Source organism: Schistocerca americana, chromosome X (genome assembly GCF_021461395.2).
Source record: "Schistocerca americana isolate TAMUIC-IGC-003095 chromosome X, iqSchAmer2.1, whole genome shotgun sequence".
Classification (NCBI taxonomy): domain Eukaryota; kingdom Metazoa; phylum Arthropoda; class Insecta; order Orthoptera; family Acrididae; genus Schistocerca; species Schistocerca americana.
The window spans coordinates 451396398-451420442 of NC_060130.1; positions in this window are offsets into that span (position 1 = coordinate 451396398).

The following is a 24045-nucleotide window of genomic DNA, read 5'->3' on the forward strand; positions in this document are numbered from 1 at the left end:
CTAAAAAATATTGTGTGTCAGTTTAAGCACAGTCTTGTATAATTTTTCTAAGGGGACGCTACACTTTAGTTAGAATGAAGGCAGGAAGATTATACTCTACCAAAGATTGTCTCTGCCGCATATGTTGCAGTCACTATAGGTTAGGTTGAAATGGGCCACATCCTATAACACAAATTATTCACACTATTCAGCGCATCGGATACGACATTTACACTCCAACAGCAGTGAGAGGCCCGTTTTGGAATCAGACACCAGTGTGACCTTCAGCAGTCGAACGGTCGATGCAGACGTGATCACACAGGCATTGACGCACTGTAACGTCAACACAGTACACGCATGTGGACATGTACTGTGGTTGTAGAATCCTCTTTTTGTTGTCTAGGACTCTCTTGTGTCCACTAGTTCTGCGCACGAAATTTTATGTTATTACATATCCTTTTTTCCAGAGAAACGGATTGGAATACCATGGTAATTTCATTCAAACGAGAGAAGGAGCTGTTATATCTATTATCTACCTCCGTGCAATCTGTATCACTTATGGCTGCTGTACTGCCTACCACACTCTCCGAGTTCGTATTCATTTGAGCAGTTTTTGCCGGAAGCTGCAACTGTCGCAAGTGCTATAAAAGTAGAAGCCATGTATGCGACGCATGTGGTACTCAAGTTGTGGTAGTTTATTGTGGTTAGTCCCACGGGAAACGGTTTTAATCCGATCTGTTTACAAGCAAATCTGCCTTCTGCCGTCAGACCCGTAGTGGAAAACTGTGTGGGCGGGCGCACGCTGAGTTGTTGCCATGGCCTGCGGGCAGCCTCTTCGCACGCGCCGCTGCGTCCGGCCTCGTTGAGAAGGCGGCCGCGACCGCAAAACACATCAAAGCACAGGACTCGGATGGCGCATTCGAGGCCTTCTGAAGCCGTATTCAAACTGGGACCTCAGTATGAACTTGTCGGCTGCACTCGCGGGAGCCAATTAACCTAACGAATGCGAAACCCCAGAGAGAAGCGGGGGCAGCGACAGCGGATAATTTTGGAAGCGAAGTTAGAGTATCTTGGTGGCAGCGGCGCAGCAGCCGGCCATCGCTGGCTCTGTCGGTACTGTCTCTTTACCTATTTATGCGTTTTCTTCGCTGAATTATGGACGTCACCGGCGTAACGGGCGTTAGTGGCTCGTTAACGCGGTCGGCCCTCTCTCGCTCTGGTACACGCCAGCCTTTCTTTCCCGTACAAACCCGCGCCCATTATCTCTGCGCCAGCCGCAAAATTTACCGTTGCACGAAGACAGTGGCCCCGCCGAGGTCATCCCGGAGTCGTATAACAATGGCCAGATTGTATTGGCAGGCTCCCTCTGTTCGTGGACCTCGGCCAACACGCCGATAGAATGGTAAAATGGGGTTTGTGTAGCTCTGAACAATAGGCGAATTGTCTACCGCCCAGAATACACATTCCGTGCTACAAAACTGTGAACGTGGGACAAGAAGGGAATAGAAATTTGGTCCTTTAAATTATGTTCCTAACGCCCAACCATACCTAATTTCTGCTTAACAATAACAGCTGGGGATACGAGCTGTAAAACATACTGCTACTACGGACCTACAGAGCACTAATTTCGACCACTCTTTTCATAACACCACCTCGTAAAGCAAACGATGTAGTGACAGTTGTCTTGTTCAAACGGATGTTTCCTTTTAGAACTCGTTTCTAACACAGAGGGACTACAAGTTGTCAGCACGGTCTAAGGACGCCATCACTGATCTATTCATTTTCGCCTATTCACTAGTAGCTGTGATAGCAAAAATAACGAGAGGCATAAGGTCCGTTTCACTCTCAAAAAATTCATTTGGTTTTTATACAAATGCGGCTGTTATCGGAAAATAATACATGTACAGTTCACCTGCTACTATATTTCTACACGATTAACGCGTATATGAAGTCAAGCACATAGGAAAAAGTAGTAAGACGTTACAAAATTTCCCCTCAATAAAAATGGGACAAGCTGATTTTACTATTTATAGCCTATCGCTGTAAAATGCCATATTACGCAGGTTGTGGGCTATCCAGACAAAAGCAGCAATTTTTGTCACCATAACCAGAATATACTCTATCAATAGCAGATATATAAAAGTGCACTAAGATTAAGTGTATACGTTAAAACAACAGAAGCAACATGACAAGACTCTTTCGTTTCATTTTCCAGCTGTATTTCACAAACCGTAATCCAAAAGTAGTGGAGACTGGAATCGAAGTTTAAAATTAGCCAACCAATCATATTAGCTGAAACTATTACTGGGATAGGCTGTATAGCTTTTCCACGCTGCCAAGAGACAGCTGAAAATAAAATACAATTTCTTAATGAAGCAACTAAAAATAGCTCTCTAAAACAATTTTTAGAAAATAAGAGCAACAATATGTTACCCAAAATTCTATGAAGTAAATAGGCAAAAATCGGGAGAGTTTTTCAGATCAAATATTTAGGCGAACTCATTTAAAAGACGTCCCATAAGAGATTCGTTAAGAAAATCGTCAATATAAGATGGAAAGAGACTTCACACTCAGAAAAAAGTGTAGGGGGAATAAGATTCAAAATATGAAAAACTGAGAGTCTTCTACAATTTCATCAAACGAGAGTGTATTTATTGGGCTCAAATACTCATTTTAAATAAAGAGAGAGATAAGGAAGGAATTCTAAAGAGAGGACTAAAAGTAAACACAAAACTTCTCTGTTCAAATACAATAAATAGAGAACACATACACTCATAGCAATTACAGAAACTGAGAAGTATACCAGCTTATAATCAGATACATAAAAGTGTACTAAGATTAAGTGTATGCGGTAAAACAACTGAAGCAACATGACAGTCTGGGAATATTGCAGAAGTCTTCTAAACTCCTAATTAAGTCCAAATTGAGACAGTAAAACTAACAGTAGCAATAAAAGACGTGAAAGATCGGGGATAATACAATTAGAACGTCCAGATAACAATTCAGTCGGATAATTATCGATTAATGTTAGCGAGGCAGATTAACCCAAAAAGACTGGAACCACTAGGAGAAAAGCCCTCCATGATAGAATCAAAGCAATAAAGACGCAAAGAAAAGCTAAGAGAAAATTATTGAACACTCCTTATTGTACATCGCAACGAGGCCCAGACGAGACTGTGTCAGTAATAAAAGCAAGGCAGATATACATAATCAAATGTGGAAATTTAGAACTAGTTTTCAGATCACTGTGGCTATCAAACTAAAGTTCCAGAGGAGCCAACCTAGATATTGATTACTACGTTTCCAAAATAAAACTCAAAATCATCCCAAGAAGAAAAGAATGGCACCGACCACCCCATAAGAAGGAAATGCGATCCAGAAAGATAATAAATTCCAAATAGTTTCCCCACCCTACTGAGGACATGGAAAACCAAAACTGGGATAAAATAAAATAAAGCCTAGTAAGTGAAGCTGAACAATTAGTTCCCATAACGAAAGACAAAAGACATGTCTCGTGGACAGAAGAATGTGACAGATTCCTTGAACTAAGAGCAAAAGCATGGCAACAGTGGCCGTCAGAGGAAACTGAATATAAAAAACGAATTTACTTAAAAACAAAAAAAATTTGTGAGCAAAAATATCAAAAGGATAAAAAAATCCCAAGACCATCTCCTGTTTCAAATCAATGAAAACTTCTTCAAAAAGAACACAAGGAACTTTTAAACAAAATAATAGCCAAATATAGCCCGCCGACAATACAACGGAAATAATGACCGCAACAACAGAATCTGTAGAGCCTCGGGACAATACCGAATTACAGCTGAACTTTGGGAAAATGTCAACAAAAATGCCATAGACTCTCTTCGAAACATCTTTGAAGAAATTTAGATAAATGAAAGCATTCGAGATGAGTGGAAGACGGCTCTCATCCACCCACTCCATAAGAAAGGGTCCTAAACTGGCCGCAGCAACTACAGAGGGAACTCACTTCTAGATGTAACACGCAAGATATTCTCTAAAGTACTACAAGACGGGGCACAACCCCAATTGGATCATTAAGTTAGAGAATAGCAAGAGAATTTCAGGAAAGGAAAATCCTACCCAGAACAATTTCTAAATTTCAAAAACTTCATGGCCCATCCAATATTTAGAGCAAAATCGTATGTTATCACTTTCATTGACCTTCAGAAAGCATACTGCTCAATAGACCGGGAATCTCCAGTCTCTAAACTAAAATAATTAAACCTTGACAACAAAACCACAAACGTACTCAGAGAAACCCTTAAGAACACATACTCCAAAGTCTTAGACCCTTTGGAGATAAAACCTTTTGATGGAAAGGAGATGGCCTCTCCTAACTGCTATTTAATTGCGCCCTTGAACAAGTAGTCAGAGAATGGAACACGAAGATCTGTAGTGGAATCCGACTGGGAACAGGAAACAAAGGTATCGAAGTCAATTGTCTAGCCTCTGTAGATGATATGGCCCTACCAGTTAACAAACCAGACCCTCAAACTACAAAAACAAATTAAAAAAATTGGTATCAAAACTTTCTTTGAAAAGACCAAACACAATAAACCAGCAAAGCACATGAAAGAGGGAGAACAAAAAATAGAAATCACCAAGGAACTCAGATCTCTTGGAGAACGGATCAGCTGGAATGCCCTTCAGAAGAAGACAATGGAATCTAGACGAAGCTAAGTTAAGCTGGTATTGAACTCACCAAAAACAAATACACAAAAAATCCTTGTCATGGATTGCAATAATAAGACATTACAATACAGTAATTAAACAGAAAACCTTGTATGCAGTCGAAACCTTGTCCATCACCAGTCATTGCTGGAGATCACTTACTTAGCATTAGTTGTAATATCTTTAGTAAGATGTGAGTACTAACAGAAAGGTTTAATATCATTAATAAATTTGCCTCCTGAAGTCACTCAACTATAGGTTTTATAGCCCTGTCTATAGCTCGTTTACCGCTGAAAAATTGCTGTTACTTGAAAAACGAGTTTGAATTTCATAAACATGTCAATATTTCAGCAACGACAATTTTTGTTGTGATGTGTATGTACATCTACATACTTACTCCGTGGTTGAGGGAGCCTTGTATCACTGCTAATGATTTCATTTCCTGTTTCACACGCCAACACAGCAAGGGATGAACGGCTGCCTACAAGCATCCACAACCTCACAACAGTCTTAATTCAGTTTGTCAGTTACTACAAACTGTGACTTTTCTGACAGAAACTCTGGAATCTCGTTTCTCAACTGAGCTGATATTCCATAGCCATACAAATTATAATACAGTAATCAAACAGTTACTACAAACTGTGACTTTTTTGACAGAAACCCTGGAATCTCGTTTCTCAACTGAGGCGATATTCCATAGGCATACTAATTGATTAGTAGTCGCGTGTGAAGAACGGTGTCAAAAGCGTTCCGGAAATTAAAAAAAAAAGGAATGAATTTGACAGCCCCTGTGAACAGCACTAATTACTTCGTGAGTATAAGGAGCTAGTTGTGTTTCACAAGAACAATATCTTCTGAATCCTTTCTGACTACTTGTCCATAAATCGTTTCTTTTTTTCGACGTAATTCATGATGTTCGAACAGAGTCTATGTTCGAAAATCCTACTACAGATCAACGTTAGTGATACAGATCTGTAACAGATCGGATTACTCCTATTTCCTTTCTGGGGTATTGGTGTGACATGCGCAGATTTCAAATCTATATTTCTTCAAGCGTGCGGTTGTAAATAATTGCTAAGTATGGAGCTATTGTATCACCATACTCTGAAAGGAACCTCACTAGTATACAGTCTGAACCGGAGGCCTTGCGTTTATTAAGTGATTTGATCTGTTTCGCAACACTGAGGATATCTATTTGTAAGTTACACACTTGGCAGCTGTTCTAGATTCCAATTCAGGAATAATTCTGTTAAACCTGGAAAGAAAAGAATACCGCGGCTACGTCGCTAGGGAACCAGCTGGGTGTTCTCCAGCATCTGTACCAGAACTATTGGGGACTCTCTAGAAAGAAGTCGCAACCCCTAGGACAGCGGTACGGGGCGGGCATAGGTGCTGAAATAGAACGCTGCTATGAATTTCCTCACCATCATTCAGATCCCCGCAAATGTTTTCGCCATTGTCAGACGCCACTGAACTTTGGCAGCACTTGTATTTGTATTTAGTCAGTCTAATCCTTAACAAAATGTGACTAGTATTAGTCATCGCTTCCTCTAAATTTTCGTTTGTTGTTCCGATAAGCAGCCCTATCAGGTTAGCCACGAAATCACCAGTTTCGAAAGGTTTTTCCACTCAGCGGCTTCCACAAGCCACAGTATCCGACAGTGGGCCGCTTTCCACAGGCCAGTCCTTTCAGTATTTCTACATTCTAGACGCCATGAAGAATTTACTTGCTCCTGCATTTCATTGCTATCCAGTGGAGAGGCAGAGCACATGGTGAGCTCTTAAAGAATGAAAATATGTGTAAGGCACTCAGTCGGTCATCAGCGGAGGATACCTTAATCAAGTTTCTCAATACTTACAGATCATTGTCGATGTACACCAAGAGCACCGCCAAGCAGCTGTGTGGTCGACAACCACACGCCATATTGCAGCTCTCCTGACAGGCATTCTATCCGGTTGTTGAGTACCACAGAAGGCTATTCTGTAGAGGAACACTAGTTGCGGCCTGGATCTTTGGTCAGCATCCTGGGTCACAATAAACGGTGGTCACACGCACGCACTGCACCGATTCTTCACCTTTGAGGCGGAGAACAGCTCTTGCAGACGCCGTTAACACCCAGTGTAATGCGCGCCCGCAGTCGTCGCCCTCCTTTGGGCTTCAGCAGGCCGCCCACAATCCCCATTACCTCTACAGCCTCCACTCATTCACAACTGATGCTCTAGCATCGTCACCAGTCCTGGGGCCGTATGGATGACGCCGTCGCGCCGCATTCAGATTCCTGCAACCCGAATTCGATGTCAGGGGATCCGTTGCTTGCGATACAGATGCTGCTGGAACCAGCGCCCTCTGTACGGCTGCGTGCAAGACACGAAACAAATTGCGCCGCTACTGCCTCTGTGTGCTCAATTTGGTGTGTGGGTGGGTTGTGAGGGGAAGTAGGCGCTGTATCTAGCTGATCAGATGATTGTAATGGAACATCGGTAGTCAGCTCACCACAACGAGGCCACTCGATATATGTACTCTGCAGCGCCAGGAGCGAAACGCTAAAAGCGGAATCACGCCTTTCGTATGTAACCAACCAAAAGCAACCATCCGTCTGCATCTGCGCTGCCACGGCATTTGATAGGTTGTGCAAATCATGGTTTTATGCCTTCCCTCTCGATTTCCTTCAGCCATCGATATAGCATCTTAAGCCGCTGTCATTGTAGACTTTGCTTCGCACTGAGATTTGTACTTGCTTCCCAGCTGATGACATTTTGCATTTACCATAGCGTAACTAGTAAAGCACCTTGTGATTATGTACCAGTTGTGTTCAATCAATTCGGCATCGGAATCTGCCATCACAGCAAATAAGTAGAAGTCCGACGGAGTAGCCGGCCGAGGTGGCCAAGCGGTTCAAGGCGCTACAGTCTGGAACCGCGCAACCGCTACGGTCGCAGGTTCGAATCCTGCCTCGGGCATGGATGCGTGTGTTGTCCTTAGGTTAGTTAGGTTTAAGTAGTTCTAAGTTCTAGAGGACTTATGACCTTAGAAGTTGAGTCCCATAGTGCTCAGAGCCATTTGAACCGACGGAGTAGAGTGGTCAAAGAAAGGAAAGGGCTTATGGTCAGATAGATACACAAAATCAAACAGGGCTAATGAGGCAGTATAGCGCCGGCCGAAGTGGCTGTGCGATTAAAGGCGCTGCAGTCTGGAACCGCAAGACCGCTACGGTCGCAGGTTCGAATCCTGCCTCGGGCATGGATGTTTGTGATGTCCTTAGATTAGTTAGGTTTAACTTGTTCTAAGTTACAGGGGACTAATGACCTCAGTAGTTGAGTCCCATAGTGCTCAGAGCCATTTTTTTGAGGCAGTATATTTGTTAATGAAAAAAAATGTGGTGAACGGGTTATCATAGTAAAGACAGATACACAGCCACGGGCTCAACATGACAGTAGAATCATGTACGACTACTAACACGAAATATAATGAAGAGATTGAAAAGAAATGATACAACAGAATGTAGGGCAAATTCAGCAAATTAAGAAAGACAAACATTGTTGACTGGAGAGTGAAATTCAGTCGTAGGAAAAGAAGCACACAATTTAATAATCACAAACACCAGGTTTGAAAGGCATGAAGATGGTAGTTTACGTGGCAGAAAGCTGCTTCACCTACGCTATATAATGGTAAAACAGAAATTTTGTAAACCATCTTTATTGGTATGACATTGCCAGGAGCAGTCGTGTTCACTGAAAATAATCTACAAGATATGAAATAGATATTAAAGGAGAAGAAATTGCAGAAAAGTAGGGAATCCCCTGGGAAATTATCAATAAGTGTTAGTTGTTGAGAGTTTCAAAGAAAGAATCAGGCAACGAATAACTGGAACAGGAGTATTTGCAGAAATACAATGGACGATAAATGACTTGCTTTATGAGAGGAAGTAGTGAAGTCTGCAGAGGATCGACTTGGTACGAAGACAATGCCCAGCTAATATCTTATGATAACACGAATAATATTAGGTTTAGCTAATAGGAGGAGAAAATATATAAAGGTTGCAAATGAATCAAGCAAAACGGAAGACTACGCGATTTGATGACTTTCCGGCTTATTTGTAATCTGTACAATTCTCAGATCATGACGTGATCCAAGCACTTCTCCAAAAGTGAATATTGTTACTTTTTATTGTACGATATGTAAAACCAGTAAATGAAACGGCCAAAACGGAACAAAAGTGCCCCGAGAATGAAAGTGACAGAAAACACGAGCAGCCAAAGCAGAAATGGCTAGAAGAGAAATGAAAAGCTGTAGATGCGTGCATGGCTATTATATAGACAGATGCTGCGTATAGAAAAATTATAAACATATGAAAATAAGAGAAGCAGCTGTATGTAGATTAAAATCTTAGACTGCAAGATAGTACTAAGAAAAGAAGGGAAGGCTGGAAAGTGAAAGGAGTATAAAAGAGGTATACACGTGAAATGAACTCGTTAACAACATTACGGTAAGGAAATAGGAAGTGGATGATGATGAGAAAAGGGATATGATATTGTGAGAAAAATATAACAGTACAATGACAGATTTAAATCGAAACGAGGCACCTGGAGTAGACGGTATACTTCCTGAATTATTATGATGAGAGTCAAGCATGACAAAATTATTCCATATCAGGTACATGAGACAGGCGAAGAACCCTGTGACTGTAAGAAGAATTTAGTAATTCCAGAACCAAAGCTGAGAGATGATCTCATCTGTTAGTATTACTAAGTCAACAGTTTAATTATTCATGGTTGTAAAATTCAAACAAGACTCATTTACAGAGGAATGAGATGAAGCCAATGTGGCAGAAGATCAGTTTGGTTTCCAGGGAAATACAAACACACCAGAGACAATACTGATCCTATAATTCTTCACAGAAGATTTGTAGCATATACACATCACAACTTAAAAAAATACACTGTTGATAGGCACTTTGAAATTATGATTTTATCAGTTACAAACGATGGAGCGAAAGGTTATTTGCAATTTCTACAGAAACCAAACTGCAGTTATAATAGTCGAAGGACCTGGAGAAGAGATATTAATAGAGAACGGAGTGAGAAGAGTTGTTATTCTACTTTTACATAGAGCAAGCAGTAAAGGAAACACAGAAATAAAGATGCTAAAGTTCTGAGAGAAGAAATAGAATCTTTAAGATTTACTGCAGGCATTTTAAGCTGTTTAAGAGAACATAAAAATTGAAAGATACCATAATCGGAGTGGGTAGTGTCTTAAAAAAAGGTTATAAGAACATCAACAACAGTAAAAAAGGATGACGTTGTGTAAGCAAGTCAAAAAATATATGCTCAGGGAATAAAATTAGGAAACGACTGAATAAGAATAGAAGATGAGTTTTGTTATGTGGGTAGCAAGGTAACAGACAACAGTTGAAGTAAAGAGAATAAAAAATGGAAACATAATAAGAAGAAAAAATGCTACAAAATGGATGAATTTGTTAACATAGAATATAAATTAAAGTGTTAAGAATTATTGGATGAAAGTGACATACATGACAGAAAAGAACAGACAGCAGCTCTCGAATTTTTTTGTTACAGAGGAACTCTGAAGCATTGATGTGATGATCAGATAACTAATGAAGAGGTACTGAAACGAAAAGTTATTTAAGGCACAAGGTGACTAAAAGAAAGGTATTTTTGAAATATTGGAAACTGGGAAGTGAGACATGGGGGTGGACTGAATCAGAAGAGAGAGATCAACACTTGAAAGAAATCAGCCTGTTCAAGTGAAATTAAGTGAAGACCAATACAACAACAACGATAACAAAAACAACATCCTTTGTTGATTCTGTGGTGTCACCGCCAGACACCACACTTGCTAGGTGGTAGCCTTTAAATCGGCGGCGGTCCGTTAGTATACGTCGGACCCGCGTGTCGCCAATGTCAGAGATTGCAGACTGAGCGCCGCCACACGGCAGGTCTAGTCTAGAGAGACTTCAGCTACGTCATTTGCTGCGACCTAGCAAGGCGCCATATTCAGTTACTATTCTGAACAGATAATATTGTGAACCATGTACCGTCAAGAGCGACGTTCATCATTAATGGATTAAAGTTAAATATCAAACTAATTACGTCCGCTTTCTGAATTCTAATTCCTTGTCGTATTCCAGACCTCACGTCAGTATAGTTCTTCCCTCCTCAGGTCAGCCTGCGTGAGTTAAAACGCGTGCCTTTCGGCCTCCTCTAGTAACATGGTGTAGGCTCTTCTGCCAACACAACAGCTTCATGCATATTACATTTTACAACAATGTTCTGATTCACGGTTACTTGCAATCTGCTGTAAATGAGCATCACATTGTGCTGTTCTGATTGTTGGAAGTGTGTTAACATTATATGAATGTGCACAGTAGGGACAGTAAATGCAACTGCTTCACACCCATAACATGTCAAACCCACAAAATATGACACGCCTTGTGAACAGCTCACCATTTTACACTTCGCTTTATTATGATCATGGTTCATGCTCCTTTTCACATACGTGTGATGCATAAACTAGTATGTAGTCTTCATTACTATGACACTGTTGAATGTACGTACATGCGAGATGAGGTTGTCAAGCAAATGTGGGTTACCAAATTTCGGTTTCGTCATGACGACTGTGACAAACAGAAACACCATCATTGCAAGAAAAAACCAGGTTTCTAGTGTCGCAACAATTTCTGTTACAAGCGAGACACGGATCCTACAAACTGAATTTGATGGTCCGTCTTAGTATAACTGAGAAAATGCGGTCTTCTTTTTGCCTTAAGAATCCATCTCAGTAGGTTAAGAAATACCATGCATGGGAGTGTTTGTTGTGTCACTAAACTGATTTCCCGGCGGGGTCAGGGATTTTCTCTGCCTCGTGATGGCTGGGTGTTGTGTGCTGTCCTTAGGTTAGTTAGGTTTAAGTAGTTCTAAGTTCTAGGGGACTGATGACCATAGATGTTAAGTCCCACAGTGCTCAGAGCCATTTGAACCATTTAAACTGATTTCTGGTGACGAGGCCTTTCTTGTGTCTTCCTGAATTATAAAGACTTGTCGATTCCGCAAACTAACCGCTTATACAGTTTTCTCATGTATCAACAGATACTACCACTAAAGATGTATCTTGAACAATTGAAGTAAAATGCAGATTTAATAATTTTCACACATATGTAACCTGATTTTCACTATTATAATGTTACTTGGTTCTGAAGACTGACGCGTCGACAATACTAAAGAAATTGCAGTTCTTTAGTACAAGTTTACAGTCAGCTGTTAGTCATTGCGCCTTGTAGCGATCACCTAAAAACTCTGCATAATGGCACAACACTTTTCGTTATAAGACACCTGCTTGTTAACAACATTACCTTAAGCGAACGCTCCTAGAGAGCATTGACGTTCGAAAAGACAACGAAAAACTTCAGTGAATTGCACAGTATGAAAATACAAAAACCGAAAATCGGAAGCATAATTCAGTGACACTACAGAATATGCAAAATATGTGACAAGTCTACATCTATATACATACTGCTCAAGCCAGTGTTACGGTGTTTAGCGGAGGGTAGCCTGTATCTTTTCCTCGTTGATAGAGCAAGGGAAAAACGGCGATCTGTACGCCTAGGTATGAGCTCTAATTTCTCCTGTCATATCCTCGTGGTCCTTACGCGAAATGTAGTCGTATTTTGGCGGAAGTACGATCGTTCTGCAGTCGGCTTCGGGTGCCAGATCTCTAAATTTTCTCAATAATGTTCCTCGAACAGAACGTCACCTTCCCTCCATGGATTCTCATTTGTGTTCCCGAAGCATCTCTGCAATACTGGCGTGTTGTTCGAGACTGCCAGTACAAATCTAGCTTTGATGTCTTCCTTTAATCCGACTTGGTGGGGATTCAAACACTCGAGTAGCATTCTAGAATCGGTCACTCTAGTGTCCTATATGTGGTTTCCTTTACAGATGAACCACACATACCTAAAATCCTCCCAATAAACCGAAGCTGACCATTTTCCTTCCCTACACAATCCTCACAAGCTGGTTCCATTTCATATCGCTTTGCAACGTTACATCTAGATATTTAAACAATGTCACACTGTCAGACAGGATACTGATAATGCTGTATCCAAACATTACGGGTTGGTTTTTCTACTCAAAGGCATTAACTTAAATTTTTCTACATTTACAACCAGCCGCCATTCAACACACCAACTAAAAATTTCGTCTGTCATTTTGTATCATCCTACAGCCACACACAGCGGTCCTATCACACTTCCCTGGGGGAATCCTGACCATACTCCCGTCTCTGATGAACGTTCGACGTCGACTACAACACACGGTGTACTGTTACTTAAGAAGTCTTCGACCCACTCACATACGTGGGAACCTATTCCGTTTGCTTGTACCTTCATTAACAGTCTGCATTGGGGTGGCATGTCAAACGCTTTTAGGAAATGTAGAAATATGGAACCCGGATGTTGCCTTTCATTCATAGTTCGCAGTATATCAAGAGAGAAAAGGGCAAGATGAGTTTCACAGGAGCGATGCTTTCTAAAACCGTGCTGATTCGTGGACATAAGCTTTTAGCACTCTAGTAAATTTATCACACTCTAACTTAGAATACATTCTAGAATTCTGCAGAGACCAATATTAAGGACATTTTTCTATAGTTTAGCGGGGCCGTTCTTATACCTTTTTTAAATACAGGAGTCACCAGCGCTTTTTTTCAGCGAGAGATTCGCGATAAATGTAAACTAAGTTAGGGGCCGATGCCGTTGAGTACTCTTTGTAAAACCGAAATGGGGTTCTATCTGGCTACTTATTTGTTTTAAGTTCTTTCAGTTGTTTCTCTGCGCCAGGGATGTTTATTACTATGGCATCCATTTCCTGCTCTTTCTGGCAGAAACGCTCTCCTAAACTTTTTGAGTGATTTATTAACTTTCGTAATCATAGTCGCTATGATGACATCATTCTAATTCCCGTCTATATACTTACGCCATCGATAAGATCCGGCCTGTTTGTAGCCGCAAGGTTTTAGATATCTCCATTGCGTGTGCGCTGCCAAACTAGCTGCTCAAGACAGTTTTCGGAAAACGAGTTGAAAAGTACTTCGCAAGACTGCCTGGCTGCACTCCCTGCAATGAATCTATAGGTGCCCTAGTCTGTATCCCATCGGTTAAAGTCACCTTCAACTAGTACTTTATGATCTGAGTGTCTACGCGCTACTGCTGTAGATTTTCTTTGTATCACTCTGGAACTCACACAGCAGAATTGGGTGCCTAGTAAAAATTTCCAAAAATTAGCTTGGTTTCACCTAGACCTGATGACTTTACTGTCATACTCTATTTCAGTCTCAACAGAGACAATATTTTTGTCAACTGCAGTGAACATTCTCCCTCCTATCGCGTCTAATCTGTCCTTCCGTTAAACGTTCCATGGCTCGTTAAATATCTGGGATTTTTCTACCTCGAGTTTTAGCCAGCTCTCGGTCTCAAGAACATATTGAAAGCGAAAACTTTCCTGTAGGGCAGTAAATTAAGGGAACTTTGTTAGAAATTCATCGACAATTTACTGATAAAATTTTGGCATTCGATGCGTTTTTACTGCGAACGCGGTCTGATTTGGGAACAAACTGGCGAGTGTTCATCATTGCACCTCAAACCATCGCCTAGCCTAAAGACACCCTGTGCACCCCACAAGTACTCTGCTATCCGAGTAGCTGCTTCCTTTATGTTATGTACCACTGACCTCACCCGATAAAATAGGTCTAGAAATCTGTAGCAAAGACGGCCACAGGGTCGACGAAGCCTTTGGCTGAGACCCTCCGCTCTGCTCCAAACCAAAAGACCTCGATCAACTCAGGGAAGAATGCTGCAAATTTCAAGTGCTGTTTGCACCGCACACACGAGGCCAGCAGCCTTCACGACCTCCGACAGCCGCCTGTATGAACTGAGGATGGCATCAGCGCCCATGCGACAGACGTTATTGGTGCCGACGTGAGCCACAACTTAGAGACCACTGCACCCTGCACGTTCGATAGCCGCAGACAACGCAGTCACCACATTTCGAATGAGGTCCCCCGGCAAATATACCGACTGCACATTGGCTTTCATTCCATCCCCGAATGCTATCTTCCTAAGGGGGTCCATGACGCCCACAGAGTTGGTACTGCCGATAACCAGCATGCCCTTGCTCACATGTGACAGCCCGAACCCTCCTGAAGGAACACCAACCTATTCACTCAAAGGGCTAATAGGCGAGGCCAGTCCACCAGCATCTACATTGGTCCTCTGCCACGCGCGATGCCAACGCGTTACAACCCGCCACTCATCTTGCAGTGAGGGCGGATCCACCGGATGGGGCGGATGGGGTGCACCACGATGTCCCTTGGTAGCAGAGTTCATGGGCGAGAGAATCGAAAACCAAAAAGTATCCTTCAAAATGTTTAACACTCGTATAATCGTAAATTCAGTTAGTAAAACAGGCAAAGCTGAGTAACTGAGAAATGTTGACTGAAAATATCTGAAGCTCATTTGAGATAGATATACGATGTGAAATCGAATAGCCGATCCTTCAAACAATACAACTGCGAGAAAGAAATCTGTTCTCAATAAACTTTCCGTACGCTGTCTCACTCTGTGACAAAATGTCTTTGTGTTAAATATTGGCCCTGAATGATGCAAACCTTCTTTATTTTAGAAAACAATTGCTGTAGCAGAACTATTATCGTAATTACACAACAAATGATCACTGAATAAAACGCATCTGGTTTTACCTGTTAAATCTCTTTGAAATGACAATGTAGCACTTTCAAAAAATGTTTCACTCGCATTAAACCTCTGACCTTATACTGATATTGTTCTCGTAAATGCACTCTGATAATCACTATGCCTGACTCTGAACCTGAACAACAATGATAATGAATTTTATGGCTTAGCTGTGCGCAGTGGACTGCTTGTCTGCTCTGTAACATTGTTTTCTTCGTAAAATAATGATCTGATCGTCAAAATTAAGTTTCACTCACCGTACTCGCGATGTGCAACGCGAGAGAGGATGTCATTTATACTCAAAACCTTTACTCAGAACACAACCCACTATGAGCAGTGCAAGTGTGCAGTCAAATATAACCATGAATGCAAATAAAAAATCGGGTACCAATCTCGCAGGTAAAGAAATAACAGAATCGTTTTAACTGAGCTTCATTGAGTCACAATAGCAATACAAGTCTCCACACTTCTCATGCATGAAACAATTCGCAAAACGTCCCTTTACATTTATCACTGCAGTGAAAGACAGAAACTTATTACTGCATTACAAAAAACCTTACAGAAAATCTAAATCATTAGTGCTGTTATAACAATCAACATCTAAGTAATTACTAAATGGCTCTGAGCACTATGGGACTTTACATCTATGGTCATCAGTCCCCTAGAACTTAGAACTACTTAAACCTAACTAACCTAAGGACATCACATAACACCCAGTCATCACGAGGCAGAGAAAATCCCTGACCCCGCCGGGAATCGAACCCGGGAACCCGGGGGCGGGAAGCGAGAACGCTACCGCGTGACCACGAGCTGCGGACAGTAGTTACCAATATAAGAAACCACGTTACATTTAAATGCTACCTTTCCTCATTCACACAATATTATAATCATTCTGCTTAATTTCTCTCTTTAGACATTATGTCACAAAAATTGCTCCAAATAATGCTGCCTCCACTACAGGGCAGGCCAGATTCCGACCGTTTCAAATCAAATACATTACCACACAGTTGCTACTACTTCATTCGGACTCTACTCTGACAAAGTAAAGCTAACATCTCTAACGACTAACTAAGGTGTCGAACATAGTTCCAAAGTGTATAATTATAAAAGCAATGTTAAAGAGATATTAAAGGCTTGAGAAGATATAAGAGATTTAGAGAGCAACTCATGTTTGACATACTCAGAACTATCATAGCAAATAGGACAGCCATCTTTCAACGTAAACTGCCGTAGCCTTCCTGGCGCACTTCCTTGTGGTGCATTTCGCGAACTGCTTCAGGAGTTTTTAAATCTGTCACATCTTGAAGATGTCACAAACGCTGCATCAGAAGATGTGTCACAGGAGGTATTAATTAAATCGTTAATAAAGCGTTTAAACAGTTTGCTTCACACAGATTAAAATTACTCGAAATAAAAATGATCGACACTGACCAGTAGTTTGCATGAATAAACAAGAGTTATGTTTTTGACGAGAAATTTCATTAAATAATCCAGACCTATTATTATTTCACATCACTATTGGAAGCGGTGATGTATGAAATGATGGTTGGAATTTCAAATTTCTACGTGAATTTATATCATCACGGTTAGAGAGTTCCCAACCACTATACTTCTGCTAGGTGTATTTTCTTTTATAAAGTGCTATTGAATTCATAAGCTGACTAGTTCCCTCCACTACAAAAGGACGAAGAAGGAGGGAGCAACGGGTGCACCAAGTGGTGAGATAGTAACAACAACAAGTACCTATGCAAGACAGAGTTCACTGCGATGTATTGAGATGCACTAAACACAACACACATAAACCACGAGCCAACCCATTCACTTATTATGTGTCCTCTGGTAAATGCTGAAAAGAAATGCCAACGAATTTTTTATGTGAAAATACTTAAAGATTTTTAATAAATCTTGTCTTGTATTCATTTCGCAACATAGTCCCCCTGGCGACAAACACTTTCCTCCCAACGACAGATCATTTTGTCGATACCGACACGTAGAGCGTTTGATTTTGTTGACGGAGCCAGAACCTCACTGCCGTTGGTATCGCTTCACCACTATTAAAGTGCTCGAAGGCCTTTTTAAGTTCTGTAAACGGGTACACATCAGATGGTGGCAAGTCGGAACTGTATGGAGGATGATTGATGACAGTGAACCCAAGGCGTCGGACTGTTACAAATGTGGCGGCGCTTATTTATTTTCATTCTGAAATAGTAGGTGCTACGTGTGGGGACGAACTCTTCGAATCCGAGACTAGATTACAGCACACTGTTTCTCACGCACCGATATAGTTACGTTACACACCGCCAAGTTGCAAGCTACAATTCGGAGCCCTCTACGGGCAGACGCCTGCAAATGTGTGTGACATAAAGAATAAAAATGCAGAATGTTGATAACGTGTATTTTATTTTCCAATCCATGCAGCTGAGAATGCGATTTCATTTTTTCACAGTTCTTTTATCTAATCAGCAGCGAGAGACGAGACCCTATGGGATCCACGCGAAGAGTTACCTAACAGAGATGGGTGTGATTAATTTTGAAGTTTTATGCCAGTGTATTTCGTCTCCGTGTGTCCGTACCGTATCCGTAGCATCCTTCAAAATGTTCAAATGTGTGTGAAATCTTATGGGACTTTACTGTTAAGGTCATCAGTCCCTAAGCTTACACACTACTTAATCTAAATTATCCTAAGGACAAACACACACACCCATGCCCGAGGAAGGACTCGAACCTCCGCCGGGACCAGCCGCACAGTCCATGACTGCAGCGCCTTGGACCGCTCGGCTAATCCCGAGCGGTAGCATCCTTCCGTTACTTAGTCTAAATTCAGGCCTTCGAAAAGAATACGTGCTACGAGGAATGGAGGGCATTCCACGCGCGGCAGATTAGTGTATATGCCAGAAGTCAGTAAACTACGAGTCCCTCCCTTCCTTTAGAGTCCAAAGTGAGCAGAAAGACCATGGCTGTAGGGCGAATTGTGCATCTACTAAGCTAACTGTAAACTAGACAATTAGAAGTGTTGGAGAATATAGCTGGAGAAGGGAGGAGAAGATTCGTACCTCGCAGCGCCTATCCGAATTAATACCAGTCAAAACGTGTAGACCGCTTTTAATCTTTCCATTCTTCTTTGTTCTGTAACAGCATTAAACGAGAATGAGATTTTCACTCTGCAGCGGAGTGTTCGCAGGAGAGCTTCTGTAAAGTTTGGAAGGTAGGAGACGAGATACTGGCAGAAGTACAGCCGTGAGTACCGGGCGTGAATCGTGCTCCGGTAGCTCAGATGGTAGAGCACTTGCCCGCGAAAGGCAAAGGTCCCGAGTTCGAGTCTCGGTCGGGCACACAGTTTTAATCTGCCAGGAAGTTTCAGCATTAAACGAACTTAATTATTCATCAGATTTTATATTGTGAAACCCACAAATCTTGTAAATGCAGGAGATTAATAATATGGAGGCAACTTCAGCATCTTGAGAAGAAGGCAGAATATCAAAGGAACGGAAATGTGTATTCACGTTAACAGCATGGACACGGTTTGGCAGGGAAGTAAGCTCTCGCTAGAAGGGTGTCACACAAGAAACGCGAGGGTTGCGCCAGACAAGGGCGACGGCTAGCTCTGCCCATCGGCGCGCACAGATTTCGTTAGCATGTCTATTAGCGTTAGTCCTGTGCAAACAGCAGTAGCATCAAGAAGCAGTCAGTTAGCGGTAATTAGGCTAGGCCGCGGTATGCAAACAGCGCGAGGCAGCGCTTCCGCCACCGCCAACCGCGTCTGCTACCAGCAAAGCAAGGCCCACAGATCATTTCCGGCTGCCATTACCCATCTTTTCCTTTACTTACTCAGAAAACACGTTCTTTCAAATACTTTCTGAAAGCAAATGTATCACCTGCGAATATATACCGCCGGTTCTCATAATTTTCAGATAGTTTGAATTCCCCATTAAAGTAGTAACTCATTGGTGCATATTAGCGACAGCTTGCCGTCGAACGTAGAAATTACTCTGTGTTTCAACCTATATATGAAAGACGCTCTCCCGTACTGATATTTCATGAGACTCAAATGCCGGCCGGTGTGGCCGTGCGGTTAAAGGCGCTTCAGTCTGGAACCGCGTGACCGCTGCGGTCGCAGGTTCGAATCCTGCCTCGGGCATGGATGTGTGTGATGTCCTTAGGTTAGTTAGGTTTAAGTAGTTCTAAGTTCTAGGGGACTGATGACCACAGATGTTAAGTCCCATAGTGCTCAGAGCCATTTGAACCATTTTTGCAATAGCGTGAATTCAAGGAAAAGAACTCATTACACTACTTCAGTTTCATTCGTGCCAAATTACTGGTTCAGCACTATACGTAACTGAATAAAATAGTGATCATGGAATGTGGTTATTGGTCATTACCGTTTAAGGACCTATAAGATGAACACCTGCTTCACATGTTTATAAAACTGTTACTATTCATGTGTTCCTATTTTTCATGTGTTTCCAATTTATGTCTTGCCAGAAGTGTTTAGTACTGACCTCAGCCAATGGACAGGACAGTTTATGGGTCGCCCATACTATATGTTCAGCCATTAATACACTCAGCATTACAGTAAAAGAACTAAAGAAGTGTGGCTGTCATTTTAACTGCATTTGTGTTTTTGAGAGATTAACTGGCTGCAATTTGTTCAGACCATAATACATTCGTGGCACCCATGATTAGCTTATGCTTTGGTTAATGAAAGGAAGTATGTGCTCCCTCTGGAAATATACAGGGTGAGTCACCTAACGTTACCGCTGGATTTATTTCGTAAACCACATCAAATACTGACGAACCGATTCCACAGACCGAACGTGAGAGGAGGGGCTAGTGTATTTGTTTAATACAAACCATAAAAAAATGAACGGAAGTATGTTTTTTAACACAAACCTACGTTTTTTTAATTGGAACCCCGTTAGTTTTGTTAGCACATCCGAACATATAAACAAATACGTAATCAGTGCCGTTTCTTGCATTGTAAAATGTTAATTACATTCGGAGATATGTAACCTAAAGTTGACGCTTGAAACCTCCGACGTTTAGTTGCATGTTGTAACAAACACGGGCCACGGTCGGCGAGCAGCATCTGCAGGGACATATTTACGATGACGACCGTGTTTACGAGTGTGGCTGTAGCGTACTGTTGTGGTTTGGTCTAGCTGTCGCAGTGCCCGCATGTAGCGCTTGCTGCTATTGTTATTCTGCATTCGTCTCCGCACGCAGACCAACTGTAGTACACCGTGTTACCAGACGTCTGTGATAGTGTAGTGTTGTAGGAACTGTGACCATGGTGTATTCGAACTCTGAAAAGGCGGAGATGATACTCATCTATGGCGAGTGTCGACGAAATGCAGCTGAAGCCTGCAGGGTGTATGCAGAACGGTACCCGCACAGAGAGCATGCAACGTGCCGCACACTGCAAAACATCTACCACCAACTGTGTGCAACAGGTATGGTCGCAGCACAGAAACGGGTCCGTAACAGGCCCGTCACAGGAGAAGCGGGTGCGGTTGGTGTGTTAGCTGCTGTTGCCATGAACCCACACATGAGTACACGGGTCATTGCGAGAGCCGGTGGACTGAGTCGAAGTAGTGTCATGCGCATACTGCATCGTAACCGCTTTCACCCGTTTCAGGTGTCGCTACATCAGCAATTACATGGTGATGACTTTAATCATCGACTGCAATTCTGTCAATGGGCATTAACAGAGAATGCGTTGCAGTTCTACCTCTTTACCGATGAAGCGGGTTTTACAAACCACGGGGCAGTGAATCTACGGAACATGCATAACTGGTCCGTGGACAATCCTCGCTGGCTCAGACAGGTGGAGCGACAGCGACCGTGGACTGTAAATGCATGGTGCGGAATCATTGGCGACCACCTCATCGCTCCTCACTTCATTGCAGGGGCCCAAACAGCTGCCACATACATCGCGTTTCTACAGAATGGTCTGCTAACGTTGCTCGAAAATGTCCCAATGGAAACGCGTCGACATATGTGGTATCAGCATGATGGTGCACCTGCACATTCCGCAATTAATACTAGGCTGACCCTCGACAGGATGTTCGACGGGCGTTTCATAGGACGTGGAGGACGCATAAATTGGCCTGCCCGTTCTCCTGATCTTACACCTCTGGACTTCTTTCTGTGGGGTACGTTAAAGGAGAATGTGTACCGTGATGAGCCTACAACCCCAGAGGATATGAAACAACGTATTGTGGCAGCCTGCGGCGACATTACACCAGATGTACTGCGGCGTGTACGACATTCATTACGTCAGAGATTGCAATTGTGTGCAGCAAATGATGGCCACCACATTGAACATCTATTGGCCTGACATGTCTGGACACACTCTATTCCACTCCGTAATTGAAAACGGAAACCACGTGTGTACGTGTACCTCACCCCTCATGGTAATGTACATGTGCGTCAATGAAAAAGACCAATAAAATGGTGTTAGCATGTGGACGTAATGTGCTGTTCCAGTCTCTTCTGTACCTAAGATACACACGATCGAACAGCGGAGGAATGGTACTCAAGCGTCAACTTTAGGTTACAATATCTCCGGATGTAATTAACATTTTACAATGCAACAAACAGCACTGATTACGTATTTGTTTATATGGTCAGATGTGCTAACAAAACTAACGGTGTTCCATTTAAAAAAACGTAGGTTTGTGTTAGAAAACGTACTTCCGTGCATTTTTTTATGGTTTGTATTAACCAACTACACTAGCCCTTCTCCTCACGTTCGGTCGTTGGAATCGATTCGGCAGTATTTGATGTGGTTTACGAAATATATCCAGCGGTAATGTTAGGTGACTCACCCTGTATATATATGGTATTTCAAAAAGATACGGCCAAACTTTCAGGAAACATTTCTCACACACAAAGAAAGAAAATATGTTATGTGGACATGTGTCCGGAAAAGCTTACTTTCCATGTTAGAGCTCATTTTATTACTTCTCTTCCAGTCACATTAATCATGGAATGGAAACACACAGCAACAGAACGTACCAGCGTGACTTCAAACACTTTGTTACAGGAAATGTTCAAAATGTCTTCCGTTTGCGAGGATACATGCATCCACCCTGTCGCATGGAGTCCTTGATGCGCTGATGCAGCCCTGGAGAATGGTGTATTGTATTACAGCCGTCCACAATACCAGCACGAATAGTCTCTACATTTGGTACCGGGGTTCCGTAGACAAGAGCTTTCAAATGCCCACATAAATGAAAGTCAAGAGGGTTGAGGTCAGGAGAGCGTGGAGGCCATGGAATTGGTCCGCCTCTACCAATCCATCGGTCACCGACTCTGTTGTTGAGAAGCGTACGAACACTTCAACTGAAATGTGCAGGAGCTCCATCGTGCATGAACCACATGTTGTGTCGTACTTGTAAAGGCACTTGTTCTAGCAGCACAGGTAGAGTATCCCGTATGAAATCATGATAACGTGCTCCATTGAGCTTAGGTGGAAGAACATGGGGCCCAATCAAGACATCACCAACAATGCCTGCCCAAGCGTTCACAGAAAATCTGTGTAGAGGACGTGATTGCACAATTGCGTACGGATTCTCGTGAGCCCACACACGTTGATTGTGAAAATTTACAATCTGATCACGTTGGAATGAAGCCTCATCCGTAAAGAGAACATTTGCACTGAAATGGGGATTGACACATTGTTGGATGAACCATTCGCAGTAGTGTACCCGTGGAGGCCAATCAGCTGCTGATAGTGCCCGTACACGCTGTACATGGTACGGAAACAACTGGTTCTCCCGTAGCACTCTCCATACAGTTGTAACGCCGGAAATGCATATCCTCCTATTTCCATCTATTGCACTGCAAATTTTTTCCGTCATTTTGTAACCTGAAGATATAACGTTTCTATGTCTTTGTATATTGTAATTGTTTCACTATTTGTATATATATGCAAATATGTCGCTGTAAAATTGGTTTGTTTTGTGAATATTATTTGTATTTATAAGCTGGGTCTGGCCTAGTGAAAACTATGCTATCGAACGAATACATCGATAGGTCGTGTGGAGAACCAAAGTGTTTAGGATCTTTGGTAGTGTTAACTCGGTCGCGTGGAGCGCGGGCAGAGAGAGTCTGGCTGGGGTGGTGCAGTGGAGCAGGTGTGTTGTGTGACGCCCCGCGAGTTGCCGCGCTTTCGGTGTCCGGCAGCATGTAATTGCGCTCGACTTGCTATGAGAGTTTCGGACATGGCGTCGCGTACGGGAAGCGTTAGCTGGCACACATCAAGAGCGCGTTTCGGCTGGAGACCGTGTCGAGAAGAAGGCGCGCCAACATCCAGCTTCTCAACAGCGACGGCCGACAATGAGTGACTGTCGCCACCTCCTCGATCGACAGCTTCAAACCTTCAATCAACCGACAAGGAAGATTGGAAGCACGTAAAGTTTTAGAACTGTATGGCAGACCTCAGCTTTTAAAATTGTTGCATCACAAAATTACAGCAACTTAGCATGAACCTTTGTTGCTCATTGTCCCAATTGCATTACCAAGCAGGGTCCCTTCCTTTTCCGAAATGAACCCGAGTGTCGTTGAAATTCAGGCGCCAGCATTAAAGTAATATCATTCCATTTCACTGCTT